This window comes from Monodelphis domestica, chromosome 1 (genome assembly GCF_027887165.1).
Source record: "Monodelphis domestica isolate mMonDom1 chromosome 1, mMonDom1.pri, whole genome shotgun sequence".
NCBI lineage: Eukaryota > Metazoa > Chordata > Mammalia > Didelphimorphia > Didelphidae > Monodelphis > Monodelphis domestica.
Genome location: NC_077227.1, coordinates 572,050,914 through 572,068,795, shown reverse-complemented (window position 1 = coordinate 572,068,795; position 17,882 = coordinate 572,050,914). Strand labels below are relative to the sequence as shown.

Below are 17,882 nucleotides of genomic sequence, written 5' to 3'. Positions count from 1 at the left end.
TCTACCACTGACTTGAGCTTGCCAATGCTCAGTATGTTTATCTGCAAAATAGGGATAATATTTGCCATACCTGCCTTGGAGGGTTGTTGGATAATTCAAATGAGAGAATGTTTATAAAGGATTCTGCTAACTTTGAAGTACTCTGTAAAGGACATTATTATTATATATATTTAATAGTCAATTTAAACATTCTTGGCAGAGGCAGAAGTGATGTCCACCACATAAATTTCAGCTGTTTCGGATGACATTTTCAACCTCTTTATTGGGGAGGTAGGGTGGGGAAAGGATTAAGGGTTATTGGAAGTTGCCAGGATAATTCTCTTACTTAAAAGCTATAGCATTTTCCATTAAAAAACCAACATCAATTTTATTAGCAATTCCTCACAACTCATTTTATAAATAAGGAAACTAAGGAGCAAGAAAGGATTCAAGGGATGTATTTAATGTCTCATTGCAAGTTTCAGGCACAGCTGGCATAGAAATCATTGGCCCAAGTTCAGAAGCAGCTGTGTCACTTGTGGCCAGCCACCCACACTGTCTCTTAAGAGCTTGGATTCAAGTCATATGCCCGTGACACCATTGCTAGCATTGCACCTGAATTAGACTCTAAGAACACAGTTGGCCAGATTTGAAAAGACCCATGAAAATCATCTAGTCCAACCTTCTCATATTTACAAGTGTGGAGACTGAGAACTGGGGACGATCTAAGAAGATCTATGATCACTGGAAGCGTGGGGAAAAAAAGAACTGGATTTGGATTAGATGATTTAATTTTGAATTTGGGCTCTACTACTTAGTGGCAAATCGTTTTCCCTAAGACTCAATTTCTCTCATCTGTAAAATGAAGGTACTAGAAAGAGATGACTTCAGAAATCCTTACGTACAATATCCCTTTCAAAACGTAGTTGCTTTTTTTTTTCTTTTTGAGAAAGTTGTACTCTGAAATCTATATAAGGCTTATTTGTGCTAGGCTGTCTCCATTCCAGATACATTGCCTCCTACTTCCTGGCATCCCCTGTCTTACCTCTTTTCTCTAAACTTTGTATCTAAAGTGGTTCATTGTTAGACATTTTCTTGTTTCATGCTGTACTCACTAGTGGATCCCTAGAATCTCCCTGCTGAGATGAAAAATCAATCTGATGTTCCTCAGTGGACCCCACCTTCCCTGTAATGCTCTGGTCTTTCCCCTGCATTAAGGAACCCAGGCATCCTATACAGAACTCAGAGAAATGACAGGAATTTGGTATAACTTGGTTGGGTCTCAGGACCATCACTGACACTATCCAAGTGTTAACCATTATTGTGCTGCTGCTTCAGTCTCAAGATTACCACACTCAAGCACCTAGTTTGGGTGACTGAAATCTAGATGACCTAAACTTGACTCCTCATGCCTTCCCTTCTATAAGCTAAATATGTTGGAAATGAGTGGACTTTCAAGATCATTGGCCAGTTGGTCACTTCCATGAAAGTTTTCTCCAGGGACCACGGATTTAAAGAAAAAATTAGTCAAGAATCTTTGTCTCTGGCTATGAGTGGTTATTATAGTCCCTTTTTGACAGATGACAATAATGATAACAGTTAACATTTGTATATGTCTTTCAGGTTTGCAAAGCATTTTTTATATATTCCATCATTTGATAAAGAAACTGAAATGCTGTGTGATAGTTAGAAAGCCTTTCTTTTTTTAATAGTCAGACTATCTCTTAGCTTGATACATGTCTTCCTGCCTGACTTTCTGCCTGTCTGCTCTCTCTTCTTTTCTGGAATCTTCTGTTTTAGAAATTTCTATCTTCTATGTGGCCTCATTGATTGGCTTCTCCTTACTTATGATGGATTAAATGGGAAAACAAATGGGTAAGATCCCATCCCTTTCCTAACAATCTCACCTTCATCCATACTTCTCAAGTTGTTTCCCCAATGCGAGAAATGACTATGAACCTAAGAGTTCTATCTGGGACGGTAACAGCTTGGTGTAATGGGACCACCAAGACTAAGGGATATCCTTTTTCAGGATCATTACAGACCCCTTCCCTCTACGATGGCCTGAAGATACCAGGTCTGTAACATAGCCTGTCTCTCATTGTCCATTCCATCCTCTTGGCTTCCACCTTTGATTCCTGAGTGTTAGACAATCTTCTTGATTTCAGGGTTATGGAGCAGGTCCAATTATTCTATACTGTGCCATCCCCACCCTCCCAATCCCAAACAGTCCAGAATAGGTCCAGAGAGGGTAAGCAATTTACCCAAGGGCACAAAAGACAGTAGTATAATCCAGATTAGAATATAGGTGATTTTTCCCTTCCCCAAGCCCTGCATCTTTAAAATGCTTACAAACTCATGTGAAAGTCCTACTCTTGTAATGTGTCAAGGTAGAATTTAGGATCAAGTTATGGAATTAGTATACAGGATCATATAATGATGGTGATTATAAATATGGTCTGGATAATTAGTTTTTGAAAAGTGCTTTTCCATCCATAATCTCATGTGATAGAATGGTAACTATTTAGAGTATGTCAGTATACGAGAAACTTTACTCCCCAACGTACCTGTTTGGCTGACTGTCTCTGATTTTACTCTCAGGGATATGTAAGATCACAAGTTGGAAAGGATGCTAGAAAACATTTGGTCCACACTTCTTATTTTCTTAAAAAAACAAACAAAACCAAACTCTTATCTTCTGTCTTAGTATCAATTCTAAGACAAGAGTGTCAAGGGCTAGGTAATTGTGGTTAAGTGACTTGCCCAGGGTCACTGAGCTAGGAAGACCATCTGAAATTATTTTAAATCTCAGTTCCACTATGCTGCTTCACTGCCTCCCAAACTTCTTATTTTATAGATGAAGAAGACTGAGGCCAAAAAGGTAAAATGATTTGCCCCTTGTTACACAGGTAAGGAGACAGGATTTTTCTACGTAACAAATTTAGGAAGACCCCAGATCAAATCCAGTCTCAGATACTTCCTAGCTATGTGACCTTGGGCAAATCATTTAACCTTCTCTGTATGTCTAGGAGGCTGCTAAATGCCTCAGTGGATATTCTGCTGGGCTTGGAGTAAGGAAGACCTAAATTAAAAACCAGCCTCAGACACTCCTAGTTGTATGATCCTAGCCAAATCACTTAACCTCTGATTGCCTGACAGAAAGTTCCACTGAATTCATCAGAGAAGGAAATGGCAAACCATTCCAGTATCCTTGCCAAGGAACCTCCATGACTTATGAAAGACAATGCTATCCACCTCCAGAAAAAGAACTGTTGGGAGTCAAGATGGATATGGATCAAAGCATACTATTTTTCACATTATTTTGTTTGTTTGTGGTTTCATTTGGGGGTTTTGGTTTTATATGAGTATTCTCTCTTACAACAATGACCAATATAGAAGTATGTTTCACATGACAATACATGTATAACCCAGATCAAATTGCTTACCATCTCCCAGAGAGGAAAGGAAAGGAAAGGAAAGGAGGGAGACAATTTGGATCTTGTCATTTTGGAAAACATTTGTTGAAAATGATGATATGTAATGGAGAAAATAAAATATCTTTTAATATTAAAATATAAATAAAAAACTCCATGGATAGCTATGATCTATGGAATCACATAGAATTAGACATGATCAAACAATTAAAACAACAATACTACCACACAGGTGGTAGGTAGATGAGACAGGATTCTTATAAGTAACAAAATGCCCATATGTTTTCCTATCCCCCTCTACCATATTTCACTTTATACATTTTATTAATAAAGTTTTAAAAGAAAAATCGAGTTTTATCACAAGTTTTGTAAAGTATTATGTTGTAAAGGGAATAATGTAGGAATAGAGGCAAAGAGCCTTGATTTCTATTGTGGTCTCAGTTTTGCCACTAATTAGCCACGTGACTGGTCAAGTTATCTAGTTTCCAAACTGGGGTGGGGTGTTCTTGTATGTCAAATAGGAATAATCATACTAATACCTACTCTATCTCACAGTATAATATCTTAATTATAACCATCAGGAGGAAGAGTAATGATCCTTGTATTATTTTTTATCATATATATATATAATATATATGTATATATTTTATATGGAAGATCCTCTTCCAAAATAAAGGACAAATAACAACAATTTTATGTCACTGAAGGTTTACAGAGTGCTTTCCTGACAGTAAAACAATAAAGTCAGGTAACATGACTGGTATTCCTAAAGAGCTGAATGGTCTTGGCAAGGTCACAGACACAGTAAATGGTAGAGCCTGAGTTCAAACCCAGGTTTTCTGCCTCATAGACCACAGAATTTTATTTTAAAAATTATAGATGGGTCTTCCTACATTGTCCAGGCCAGAATTACAGGAAGCACTCACAGGCTCAACTCTACTGCTGATCAATATGTAAACATTTCCAACCTGGACTGGTTAATTCCTTTCTAGGCAGCTTAATGATGCCCTTCTTCCCGGGGCTCACCATATTGGTGCCAGACTTAGCGCTAGCTCTAGCCCCCTGTAGCACAAGTGACCCACCAGTTTCCGACTTCATAGTAAGTAGCAGGAACTCTAGACATGTATCTCTATGCTTGGACAGCCCACAGTTCTATCATCACTGCCATTAAGGGTTGTGAGAAATAAACAGAATGAGAGTCCTTAGATTAGTAGAAAGTATGAATAGCTTACCTTGCATTTCTAATCAACCTCCTAACAAATGCATTTTTTTCATTAGAAGCATTTTGAAACAACAGTAGATAAGACTTTAAAGGACGACTTACAGCTATAATTTTCTGATGATCTCTTTTCATCTTATGTACTAGGCCTTACATGGTGTGGGTCCTCCCTATTCATGGGCACTCTTGCCATTTCTAAAGGGTCATCAAAGTTCAAATTGTATGGATCCTAGTTATCATCCCAATATTGGATCTCTTCTCTCATCTTCTTTTTAAAGAATAACCTGAATTAAATATAATTCAATTCTAGTTTTGGTTCAGTTACTGATTAGTTATATGACTGGCTGGGTAAGTTAGGTGTGGAAGTGAAATTCCACAAGTCATGTAGAAAAAGAGGTGGTTCAATAAACAACCACTCTGCATTGCTATATGTCTACATTACTGATAGTGGAGTTGTGAACTGATCCATCCATTCTGGAGAGCAATTTGGAACTATGCCCAAAGGACTGTGAAACTGTGTATATCCTGTTACCTAGCAACATCACTACCAAGTCTGTATCCTAAAGCGCTCAAAGAAAAAGGAAAATGTCTTATATGTACAAAAATATTTATAGACCTCTTTTTGTAGTGGCAAAGAACTGGAAACTGAAGGGAAGCAGGGAATGGCTAAATATAAGTAATGGTATATGCTTATAATGGAATACTACTGTGCTATAAGAAATGATGAGCAGGATGGTTTCTGAAAAATCTGGGAAGACTTACATGAACTGATACAAAGTGTCCTAAGTAGAACTAGGAGAATAGCATACACAGTAACAGCAATCCTGGGCAGTAATCAACTGTGAATGACTTGGGTTTTCTCAAAAATACAAGGATCTAAGCAAATTCCAAAGGACTCATAATGAAAAATGCTATTTACCTCCAAAGATAGAAATGATGGGTTCTGAATGCAAAATTAATCATAATTTTTAAAACTTCATTTTTCTTGTTTCTCCCTTTTTTGTCTGTTGTCTTTTACAACATGACTAATATGGAATTTTTTACATGAATGCACAAGTATAATCTATATTAAATTGCTTTCCTTCTCAAGGATTGGAATGGGCAAGGGCAGAAGTCGGAATTCAACATTTTAAAAAATGAATGTTAAAATTGTTTTTTAACATGCAATTGGAAAAAAATAAAAAAAATTTTTTAAATCTGTATACCTGCGTTTTTTTTTTCCCTCAGTAGCTACTATACTTCTTGAGGGGTAAATAATGTGGACAGTAGAAATCAGTAAATGTAATTTATTTGGATTTTTCTAAAAGCCTTTGATAAAGTACCACAAAAAACCCCAACCCTATTAAAAGAATTGAGACACCTAGAGATTTTAGGGAATGTCTCATCTCAGATAAGGAGCTTGTCTCAGAGATAAGAAACAAAGGATTGGTACAAAAGAATACTTTCCTGGGTGGAGAAATACAGTGTGTTCCCAAAGGTACTTTTGTGGGGCCATCTTCTTTGATCTTTTTAGAGGTTATCTTCCAGAGTGACAATACACAGAAATCTCCAACTTTACAATGATCTATGAGCTGTTCTAAGTAGTGAAGTACCAGTGTCAGTGAATTAAAGGAAAACCTACCTACTTATACTTAAATGAATGAAGCAAAAGTAGCAAAATCCACATAGATAAGCAAAAGGGTGAGAAATCAATTGGTCTGCTTCTATTTTCTATTTGATTCTTTGATTTTCCACCCTATTTGTGCAACTTGATTCCCTATTATAATATGACTCAACAGCTTGAGCCTTCCTAAATGAATGGGAACATCCAGAACTTTGGTGATTCTGGAATTATAAAATCTTAAGACCCATTCTTCATTTGGATATCTGACTATCTACAGGAATGAAGTTCTTCATTTGGAGATTCTGGCCATTCACACTCCAGCACAGATGCATTACCAATAAAAGATTGCTAGGAATTGAACTGTACATGATCACTTCACATAGATCACTGAGAAGCTAGGTGTTCATAGGATCGATCATTGATTTAGATCTGAATAGGACTTTAAAGGATATCCAATCCACTTGTTCATGCTAATACTTTTCCTGGTCTCAGAAATAAGCATCAGGAGCTAAGCAGTTATGACTTATCTCACAACCAAAGAATGAGAGAGAGCTAACTGGCTTAATTTCCTTTAGGAAGCAAAATTCCCCCTTGCTCAAATGTGTGCTAATACCACTTCTGCCTCAAATATGGGGTAAATCAATAAAAGAATAATAATAAAGAAAATAAAAATACATGTAGAACATTGTATTTACAAACACAAACAGTACTATACAACACTGGATATAGAATTCATTAATAGAAATTATACCTAGACACTTGAGTAACAACTTGTCCAGTGTTCCCTGGGATATTGTAAATAAATCTGATTGCTGGTTGAACATAGTCCTCCTCTTGTTCAGTCTATTGATCTATCCTTATATTACACCTGATCTGGGTAAACAGGATCAGCTGATCATAATCCTCATCATCCTATTTATCTAAACCTGAACATTTAGAGGGTTCAGTTTGGTAGCAGTGTAACTATGCTTTGAGATGTTTCTGTACCCTAGGGGTTTTTAGAGCCAAGGCACTAGGCAGCACACATTGGGGGCACAAAAGAAACCATGATTGGGTGAGATCTTAACATAGTACATCTGCTGTGAGGCAGTGAGATATGACTTGCCTTTCCTGATTGATGTTTGCCAGTGTGCAGCATGTGCTCCTGGACACTATTGTTTTTTCTTTGCTGCAATAAGTGTGAGTTGCTAGTGTTTGTTTTGTGAAGCTTTCTTGGAGCTGACAAAAGAAGGTCAAAAACAAACACCCAGCCAAGCAGCAGATATATTTTAATTCTAGGAAAAGCCATCTTATTTTCAAGATGACTTTTAAATTCATCTCAGAGAGGCATATCAAATCTTTCTTCTGAAGTAAGACATTTCAGCCATCCAGCTTCCCTATCTCCAAGTTTCTTTACGAAATGTCAGTATGTGATGAAAGCATCCTCAGCAGTTAAAAGGACAAGTAGAAATCTCACCCAAAGTTGGGGCATGACTATGATACACAAAGTAGCGTAACCAATAATGGAGGCGGAAGTTGACCAAATTTGGAGAAGCCCAGTGTACCTTGTTTAGGTCTCTTATGCAAAGGGCGACAGCTACCATCCATATACAGAACAGGCCAACTTTTGCACAATGTCTTTCCAGATTCCTGTCATATACATTATCTGGAGCTGGGTGTTCAGAATAGGATCTTGACTTTTTTTAAAATTAAAACATCATGCCACTCTTATTTCTGAACTTAATTTCTCAACTATTTTGCTGAGGAAGCTGTCAAGGACTAGGGAGTACTTGGTTTAGGATTAAAAATATTCTCATCTATTTGTTGATATAAGATGAGCAGAAACGACATAATGGCAGTCTCAAAAGTGTTCTGGCCAAAAGATACATTGGAGCTCGTTCTTTGGCTCAGTGGCACCAAACTCAGATAAAAACAGTCTGTTAAACCTCTTAAGAGTCCCAGCTGACTGCATATTGACTTAGAAACTACAAATTAACATTATCTATGTCCTATTGTATTTTTTATTTATTTTGTTAAATATTTCCCAATTCTATTTCAATGTGGTTTCTGTGTTTGACAGTTCTCCTCTAGTACACAACATTCATCTATTTGCAGCTTTTCCTTCAGTTTTTTCTCTCTTTTTCTCTTTCTTTCTCTCCTCTCTCTTTCTCTCCTCTCTCTTTCTCTCTCTCCCTTTCTTTCTCTCTGTCTCTTTCTTTCTCTCTGTCTCTCTCTCTCTTTCTCTCTCTCTCTCTCTCTTTCTCTCTCTCTCTCTCTTTCTCTCTCTCTCTCTCTCTCTCTCTCTCTCTCTCTTTCTCTCTCTCTCTTTCTCTCTCTCTCTCTTTCTTTCTTTCTTTCTTTCTTTCTTTCTTTCTTTCTTTCTTTCTTTCTTTCTTTCTTTCTTTCTTTCTTTCTTTCTTTCTTTCTTTCTTTCTTTCTTTCTTTCTTTCTTTCTTTCTTTCTTTCTTTCTTTCTTTCTTTCTTTCTTTCTTTCTTTCTTTCTTCTCCTTATCCCTGGCCTCAAATGCCTGCTTCAAAATTCTTGTGGCTTCACTTTCATTCTTTTATTAGAGTGTTACTCTTGTATGGCATGTTCCAGCTGCTTCTCCAGGACTTCTTCCTCATGCTATTTCTTCAAATCCTCTAGCTGCTTCTCTTCTCTTGGAAATTTTTCTCAAGATATTCTTCTCTCTGCTTCTGCTCAAAACTATAAGGAGATGGTCCTGTAATTCCTGCTTCTTGTTATTGTTGTTGTTGGCTTCCAGTCCCTAGCGGCACTATCATTCCAGGTGGAATAGTTTTGTCCATGGTTCCCTCATTTAAAAGGTTTCCTGAGAGCTTCTGTTCTGAATCTTCATCTTTGGTGTAGCTTTTTTGTTTTGTTTTTGTGTCCCACAGGAAGAGATATCCCAGAGTCAGTTAAGGTAGAATCTTTCTTGAGGGAAATGCTTAGAGGCAACTTTGTGCTCAAACTCTGTTCTGCATACAGTTTAGCCTAATTGCTTAGGTCTTCTTATCCATGCTCCTCAAGTTATACCTCTTCTATAAACCAATTCACCCTTTTCCTTAGGAGGAGGTGTGTAAATCAGGTCCCAGGTACCATAAATTATTATTAAGGGGTCTAGTATTTTTGAATGCTTGAATATCAGGCTATTCATAGAGTACAGATATGGTGGACTTCCTAGACCTGAAGTTACTATGAATTAACTTGCAGTCTCTCAGTTCTTTGACATTTCTTTTCAAAATTCTTACAGTGTCCTTCATTTTTATTTTCTGGAGCTACTCCTGAAATTAGGAGGTTCCAATAATTTGCCAGAACAAAAATATTCCACTACTATTGATATCCATCTTTAAAATAGTGATACTATAAAATTTATATCTAACAAATCAAACCTTATAGTAATAGTTATAATTGTAACTCCAAAATGCCACCCCAAACTACTTTTTCCTCATTCCATTTGGCTCTTAAAGATACAATACAGCCAGTATCTGTAGTCCCGATACAAGAGTATAGTGAAAGAAAAGTAAGATTTTCTTGAAAATTAGGCTAGTGGCATATATATCTAATAGGCTTAGAAAAGGCTCCTCAAACAGAGTGCAGGACCTGGAGTCAGGAAAACTCCAGTTCAATTCCAATCTCAGACCCTTCTAGCTGCGGGACCATGGGCAATCACAAACCCCTAGGTTTACCTCAGTTTTCTCATATGTAAAATGAGCTGAAGAATGAAATGGTAAACCATTTTAGTATCTTTGCTAATAAAACCCCAAATGGGGGTCACAAAGAGTTGGACTCCACTGAAATGACTAAGCAACAATGGGCCATATATCTCTTGTCTGAGGACCAGACTCAGAAAGCTTAGGAAGTCTCATTCCTAGAATTTTTTGGCCATGGAAATTCATGTGGAAGACTTGTAATTTACCTCACTGGAGGAAGCCCCCATATGAATTTACTGATTTTTTCAAAGCATCAAAATAACAGAAAACAACAGATCTGGCTCTGTTCTCTTTTGTGTAGTGGCCACTCAAAATGAAATGCCTAATGCTGGAATATGAAAGTTTCTGGTCATTCAGTTATCATCTGCTTAATTATCACTAAAGATTTGGGTAATCACTGATGACCAAGGACATCAAGAGCAACCATTATTTGATTTTTAATAAGTGAAGCCCTGTGTCAACATGGAATCTAGAAACCCCAAACTTGTAGCCTAGTAAGATCTGATGAATCCCAAGTTTTAGGACTAGCTTGTAAATTGGAGACCCCAAAGTTTGTACTTGTTCCCTGTTCCTGTGAGAACCTACCATGAAGGGAATCTCAGGCTAGCAGTTTCAGACCAAATAATGGACCCCTAGGTAAAGACAATCCACTTCAGGTGGGAGCTAAGCCCAAGCCGAGTGACTCTTCTTGTCTCAAGAAGCCTCTCCCAGTATATCACACTCTCCTTCCCAGGATTGAACTCTGGGGCCTTCAGCTTATGAGACTGACGAGCTGCCTACTGTGCTGAAGAGTCACTGGGCTTGGGTTTAGCCTCCACATCAAGTGGATTGTCTTACCTTAGGGTCCATTATTCAGTCTGAAACTGCTAGCCTGAGATTCCCTTCAGGGTGGGTTCTCACAGGAACAGGGAGCAAGTACAAACTTTGGGGTCTCCAACTTACAAGCTAGTCCTAAAACTTGGGGTTCATCAGATCTTACTAGGCTACAATTTTGGGGTTTCTAGATTCCATGTTGACACCTGTGACCTCGTGTAGAGGGCTGTAAAATAAGTTAACTAACATGGTCCTTGGGGAACTCATAACTCAGATATGATTAACCTTTGTTGCATTATCTACATAGACTATTTATCCATCAGCTTTGGGATCTCTGTGGAGTTCTAATTGAGACAGGGTCACCTGAACTTTAGAAACCAAGTAGAAAAAGCAGGCTGAATTTGGAAGGATTGTAGGAGAGTTCCCACCTTTTTTCACAAATGTATGTTGACTTTTGGGAATTCAATAATGAAGTCTGTCTGTCTGTCTTGACTTTGGTGTGTTGGTCAGTGTACTGTAACAGATCCCTGGAGTAAGAATGCGGTCACCTAGGTAAGCAGTAATTGTGTGGCTGGTCTAGTCACTTAATGTCTTCTGAGTCCTGGTTTATAGGACCATAAGAATTAGAGCTGGAAGGCTCATTTGATACACCTCTTCCTTATTTTACAGATGATGTTCACTGAGATCCCAAAAGGGGAAGTAATTTGCTATACATGCATCTAGTAAATAGTAGAGTTGGGACTTGACCATAGGCTAGAGACTCCAAGACCAGTGCTCTTTCCATGGAAAGGAAACATGGTGGGTGATTTTTCCTTATCTGCCTCACAGGACTGTTGTAAGGATTTATTGGCTCATTCAGTCATTCATTAAATATATCATGATCTTAAGTTGTTATAGCTGGAAGGAACCTTGGAACTCAATTATTCCAATTCTCAAATTCTCATTTTAGAGATGAGAAAACCAAGGGCCCAAGAAGTTCATTTGCCTAAGATGTAACCTTATGCTTTAGGATCAGACAATATAAGTAAAAGTATATTGATGAGTATTGTGGAGGGGGATGTTGGAGGGCATTATAGCTCATCCGTAGCTCAGTGGATTAAGAGTCAGCCCTAGAGACGGGAGGTCCTAGGTTCAAATCTGGCCTCAGTCACTTCCTAGCTGTGTGACCCTGGGCAAGTCACTTGACCCCCATTGCCTAGCCCTTACCACTCTTCTGCCTTGGAGCCAATACACAGTATTGACTCCAAGACGGAAGGTAAGGGTTTAAAAAAAAAGTTACTAGATAATGGAATCAGGCAATAAAAATCAAGAGAGAAAGAGGAAGGGGGAGGGAGGTAAGGAGGGAGGAGAGAGAAAGATGGAGAGAGACAGAGAGGAGGAGGAAGAGAAGAAGAATGGGAGGGAGGGAAGGAAAGATGTCTTGTTTGCTTCAATTCTCCAGACATAGAGAATAGAGGACCTATGACCTGGCAGCCACTTGGAAACCTTGAAGACTGTTGTACCTGGGCAACATTTAAAGTTAGCTTTTATGGCTCCATAAATTTGCTTTAATAGTTTATAACCCAAATCTTTCATCTGGCAAAGTGGCACAATAATCATATAGAAAGGGGCATTCCAAGGAATTTCCCTACCACCTTCAGTTTCCTAAACATTAATTCATTTTTTTAACACATAAGTCAGTACCGAGAGAAGGAAGGAAGAGGGCCTCATATACTTTTGGTTTTCTCATTTAAGGTAAGGAGTTGAAAAGAATAGCAAGGACTGACTTGGGGAACTCCATATAAGGCCTCATCTTTAGGCAGAGAGAACAAAAGATTCAATGGAGTAAATGAAGAGCTGTGAAAACATTACTCCCATTATAGAAAGGGCCTAACTCTCAATTCCCTAGGTCATGACTCTACTGCTTTCTATTATGTCTAGTACTGTTTTCCATTATCGCTCAAAGCTGATATGAAAAGCAAATATTCTGGTTTTCTGAGCAGACCTCATACTGAGACCATCAGCAGTTGAAACTTCAAAGCTTGTATGGTTCCTGTTTCCATGAAAATTATGACGGGCTCTTCCAGTGTGTTGATTAAATCCACATATTGCAAACACTCTTGTTCTTTGGGGAGGCTAAGTGTGTGAGAACTATGCAAGAAGAGCCAAAGTCCCAGCACTTGGGGTCAACTCATGTGCAGAGAAGTTGGAGGGGGTCTGGTATAGTAATTTGGGGAGAGGAAGGACAAAAGTCTATTCCACTCTAGAAAGAAATGATATTCAATTCACAGGTGGAGTTCAGTTGAGCCAGGGGGAAAAGCTATATAGGTTATGTATATTGGATAAGCCAGGTTCTAGGGAGCAAGTCTTCACTAGTTCCCTATTATTTGTTCAAAATCCAAATGGCCTAGCTTTTTAAGGATCCTTCACAAATATCTTGCACTTTTGTTCCTTGTATTGTTTTACATGATTCTCCTTCACATACTATGTGCTCTTGTCAAAGGCCCAGCTAGCTGCTCTGTAAACTCATCCTGTTGTCATCTACCTCAATGCAACCAGGCAGGCTATCCCCTAGAAAATATTTCCTATTTAGATCTTCTTCTTTAAATTCTTCTCTTCTTTCAAAGTTCAACTCAGGGACCAATTCCTCCACAAACTCTTCCTACATTGTCCACTTTCTCTTGCCTTCATTAAAAATATTTTTCCCCTCCTCAAACTTCCTTAGAGCCTTCTCCTTTGCTCCTAATATAATCTTATCTTAAAATATTCTTATCTGTGAACAATAGTGCTCCATCCAGTCACTAGTAAAATATAAGTTCCTAAGGGCAAGGGTTATCATTTTTTTATCTTTGTGTTATCCCCAGAATTTAGCAAATTCTCTTGCACATCTCAAATATTTAAATGGTCCTGTGATCTTACCAATTTGGATATTCCCTTCAATGATGAAGACCATGACTCATCCCTGTCTGCCCATCCTGTGTGACCTTTGTCCAAGACTACCCCTACGTTCACTACACAGAAGGGCTTTACTTTCTCTGGCCATCCCAAGGAAGTATCCTTGGATAGTGGAATGTGTCGCCTGTCCACTAGGACTTCTGTAATACATGTTAGTTGAATAAAACAGAAAATGTCTGGAGCCCCAGAAATAATCATTCCCATTCATGAGCAGCCATAATTGAACATCTTGATGAGGGAGGCAAGATGGCTATTTAGTATTCAGAGAGAGCTCACTACCTCATTCCTTCCTGCTGTTGAAGAAGGCAATTATATACAACTTGAATAATTTTATAATGACAGGGTGACAGGATCACTGTTACAAGAATAGAAAGAACTTCAGAAGCCATCAAATCCAACCTATTCATTTTACAAATAAGAAAACTAAGGCTCAGGTATGTTGTTACTTGTCCAAAGTGGCAGAGGCAGTAAATGCCAGAGATAGGACTTGAACTAAGGTCCTTAAACTCTACAGTAAAGTATTCTTTCCACTATATCATATTCATCTTTTACAACACTTGGCTGTCTTCCCTACAGCATGTCACAATGACACGATGGCCCTACACTGCTTTTGCAGGGACTTTTAGCCAAGGAACTCCATCCCTTGGGCTTTCTTCATTCTGAATCTTTCCCATACACAGCTGAGACAGTCAAGAGGGCACCTTGACCTCTTCAGAAGAAAGAAAACACAAATGTAAATAAATCTCACAAAAGAAAGAAGCCCACAGAACCCTGTAACAGAGCAGAGATTATTAATTTAAAGTCTGAAAACTTGGTTTTTTGTCTTTGTTTTAAATATTTCGATGACTGTAGTTCAATACAATTGTTTTCCACTGTAAGCTTGTATAATATTTTATTTTATGCAGCTTCCTCAGACTTCCTTGCGGGGGGGGGGTAGAGGCATGACACAAAAATGGTTAAGAACCGCTGCTGGAGGGGCAGGGAGCTTTAAATTCACAATCTGTGTGCTGGTATTAAGGATCATTCAATTGAGAGGGAGGCACTTTAAGGATCATTTGGTCTAAACCCCTTATTTTACAAATGGAGAAACTCAAGCCAAGAGGCAAACTAGCTTGGGCATGGTTACACAGGTTTTAAACAGTGAAAACAAGCTTCTCCTAAACACTGGAGGACAGAATTCTACTAGCCATACCATCCTTCTTTATACCCTTAACACTTTTAGCGCTTTTTTAAAAAAAAAACCCTTACCTTCCATCTTGGAATCAATACTGTATATCAGTTCCAAGGCAGAAGAGCAATAAGGGCCAAATTTGAACCCAGGACCTTCTGTCTCTAGGTCTGGCTCTCTATCCACTAAATTACCTAGCTTCCCCTACCTCAATCTTTAATGACAGGCTTTAGTAGGTTCCATTACAGTTTGGTTCAAGTGGGTTGGCAGTTCCATTCCTCAATCCACACACTGACTAAAGAAATCAATAAAAGTAAAGGCGGCTGCAGTTGTGTAGAAAAGGGTTGGACTTAGATTTTGAAGAACTAGGTTCAAAATCTTTTTTGCTACTTGTTAATACTATCCTACAACTTATTAGCCATGTGATTGTAAGCAAAGCACTTAATCTCAAGAAAAAAAGGGGTATGGATAGAGACTCACAAAAATCACGGAGAAGTAAGAAACAATTATATATGTATATTATATATACATAAATATGGACGAAACTTTAGACATGATCTAAGTCACTTTAAAGAGGTTCAGTTTATAGAATAGGAAATTCAGAGGTGAAAGGACTGGCCCAAGGTCACATAGGGAATAGGTGATAGAACTATAATTCAAACATAGGCTCTCTATGAATTTAGTGCCCTTTTGGGAGCCACACAAATGAAGAGCTGCTTAATTTAAATTGTGCATTGGGTATATATCCTGAATGATCAGAGAATTTAGAGTTGAAAGGAAAACTAGATATTATTTCATTCACTTCCCTTTTTTATAGATGAGGAAATGGTAAACCCCATAGATAGGAATTGGTTAGCCCATGATCATTCTAGCTACTCAGTGGCAGTACCAGAATTCAAACCAGGTCTTTGGCCATCAAAGCTAGCACTTCTCCTACCCTTATGTTGCTTTCTCATTCACATCAGTCTTTTAGTAAGAATAGTGAACATAAACTTTTTTTAAAACAATAAACACAAAACCAAAAATATATGCAACTTCATAGCATAGTTTGTTCAGGGCAAGAGAAAAAGAGAGGGATGAGGGATGGTGGAAGCCTGAAGAAGAAAATCAGAAATCTAGTGCTAGAAGAGAGCTCCCAAAGTATATAGTCTAAACTCCTCTCATTTGTTAAATTAAACCACTGGGAAAATCACAGGGGTGAAGTGATTTGTCTAAGGTCATTCATTAAGACTGGGTTCCCTGATAAAGAGACAAAAAGATAAGAGGAAATGAACAGGGGAGAACAGGAAAAGAAAGATACAGAACAATTAAATAGATACATACGAAACATAAGGAAAGGAATCAAGAGACTGAAGGAGTGAAAGAGGTAGGGGAAACTGTTCTTGGGGAATTTTAGACTAGGTCTAAAGAAATTACCTATAGAAAACTAACTGGACAGTTTTTCTTTGATAATACTGAGGACAAAGAGTTCTCATCTTTATTCTAGGCAAAGTTAGAGAGAAGAAAAAGCAAGGTTTCTAGGGATCAGAAGTTGATTCTATACCTTGATAAGGTGTGATATACCTGTGACTGTAGCAAGTCACATAGTCTCTCTGTGCCTTGATTTCCTCATCTATAAAAAGGAAAAGTTGGACCAAATGATCTCTGAGGTCCCTTTCAAATCTAAAACTCTTGTCTTATGAATGTATCAGCAATCAGGGAGTTACCTGGAATGTACTTGGTCATATGTGGTACTATGGCCAAGTATGACTAGACATCTTTAGAAAAAACAATGGAAAACCACATGTAATACATCATATCATTGTGTAAAATTATGACATTACATAGGAGAAAGCATTGGATTTAAAGCCAGATGACCAGAGTTTGAAATTTAACCATATCTTTTACTTATTTGTACAATTGTGACAAAGTCAGTTAGTCTCTCTTGGCCCCTGCCTATCAATTTGTAGAATAAGGGTCTTAGATTAGATTATTTCCAAGGTCCCTTCCTTCTCAAAAAATCTATAATCCTATGATTCCTGTAGGTCTATATGGAGGAATATATATATATATATTACATATATATATATATACATACATATTTTGCAGATCTGGCTGCTACATCTCAAGGAAGATGGAAAAGGGAAATGATTCCATTCTGGGACTATGTCATATAATTTGTTAAACCCAAGTCTTTCTTTTCATTTTTTGAAAAGTCTTAAAGGAGAAGGTGGTGGAAAGATGTGGTTTGACAGTCTAAAGATGAGTACTTTTCAAGTTCAGAATGTGATTTTTAAAAAGGGGGCATGGGATAGAGAAGGAAATAGAAAAAATGGAGAAGGTTGTCAGAGTGAGAGAGAGAGAGAGAGAGAGAGAGAGAGAGAGAGAGAGAGAGAGAGAGAGAGAGAGAGCGCAAATATGAACAAGTACATATGGAACTTGTTACTCCAAATGGGAGTATAGGCAAAAAAGGCTTAGTAAAAAATCATAGGTATCAGATGCTATAATGGATTGTCTAAGAAAACCAGAAATTTGGAGAGTAAATAGGAAGGTAACCCTACAATCTTGTGAGTATGATATGAGACAACTGCCATACCTTCTCATGCGATGTGCCACCCTCAGAAATCAAATCTGGGGTGTAGATGGATCCAATATATGTTTTAATTCCAGGATTGGGAATGTTTGAGTTCCTTCTCTAACAAATTAGGTAAAATAGAATCCATATTTATGCTTCTTTTGAGGGTTAAGATAATGGCAACCAGTGCATCTATATTTTCTTGTTGGAATAGAGGACTTGTAGTTGGAAGACTTCGGTTTGAGCCTTAGCTCTGACACTTAACTAGCCATGTGGGTAGGAGCAATGCAATTCAATGCAACAAATGTTTATTAAGTACCTAATCTATCCAAGGTAAGGTAGCTGGAGAGAATGCTGGGCTTGGGTTCAAATTTCATCTCAGACAAATAGCTATGTGACCCTGGTAAGTTACTAACCTCTATATGTTTCAAGCAATTCCATTAGACTTATCTTCTAAGTCAGGGATCAGCAAACTAAAGGCTGAA

At 37.9% G+C, this 17,882-nt stretch overlaps 1 protein-coding gene across 2 annotated transcripts in view; it reads right to left on the bottom strand.

The window, feature by feature from the left end:
• The window catches only part of TGFA (transforming growth factor alpha), a 134,804-nt gene that overhangs the window by 22,468 nt on the left and 94,454 nt on the right, over window positions 1-17,882 (bottom strand). The gene's annotated exons all lie outside the window — the stretch shown is intronic.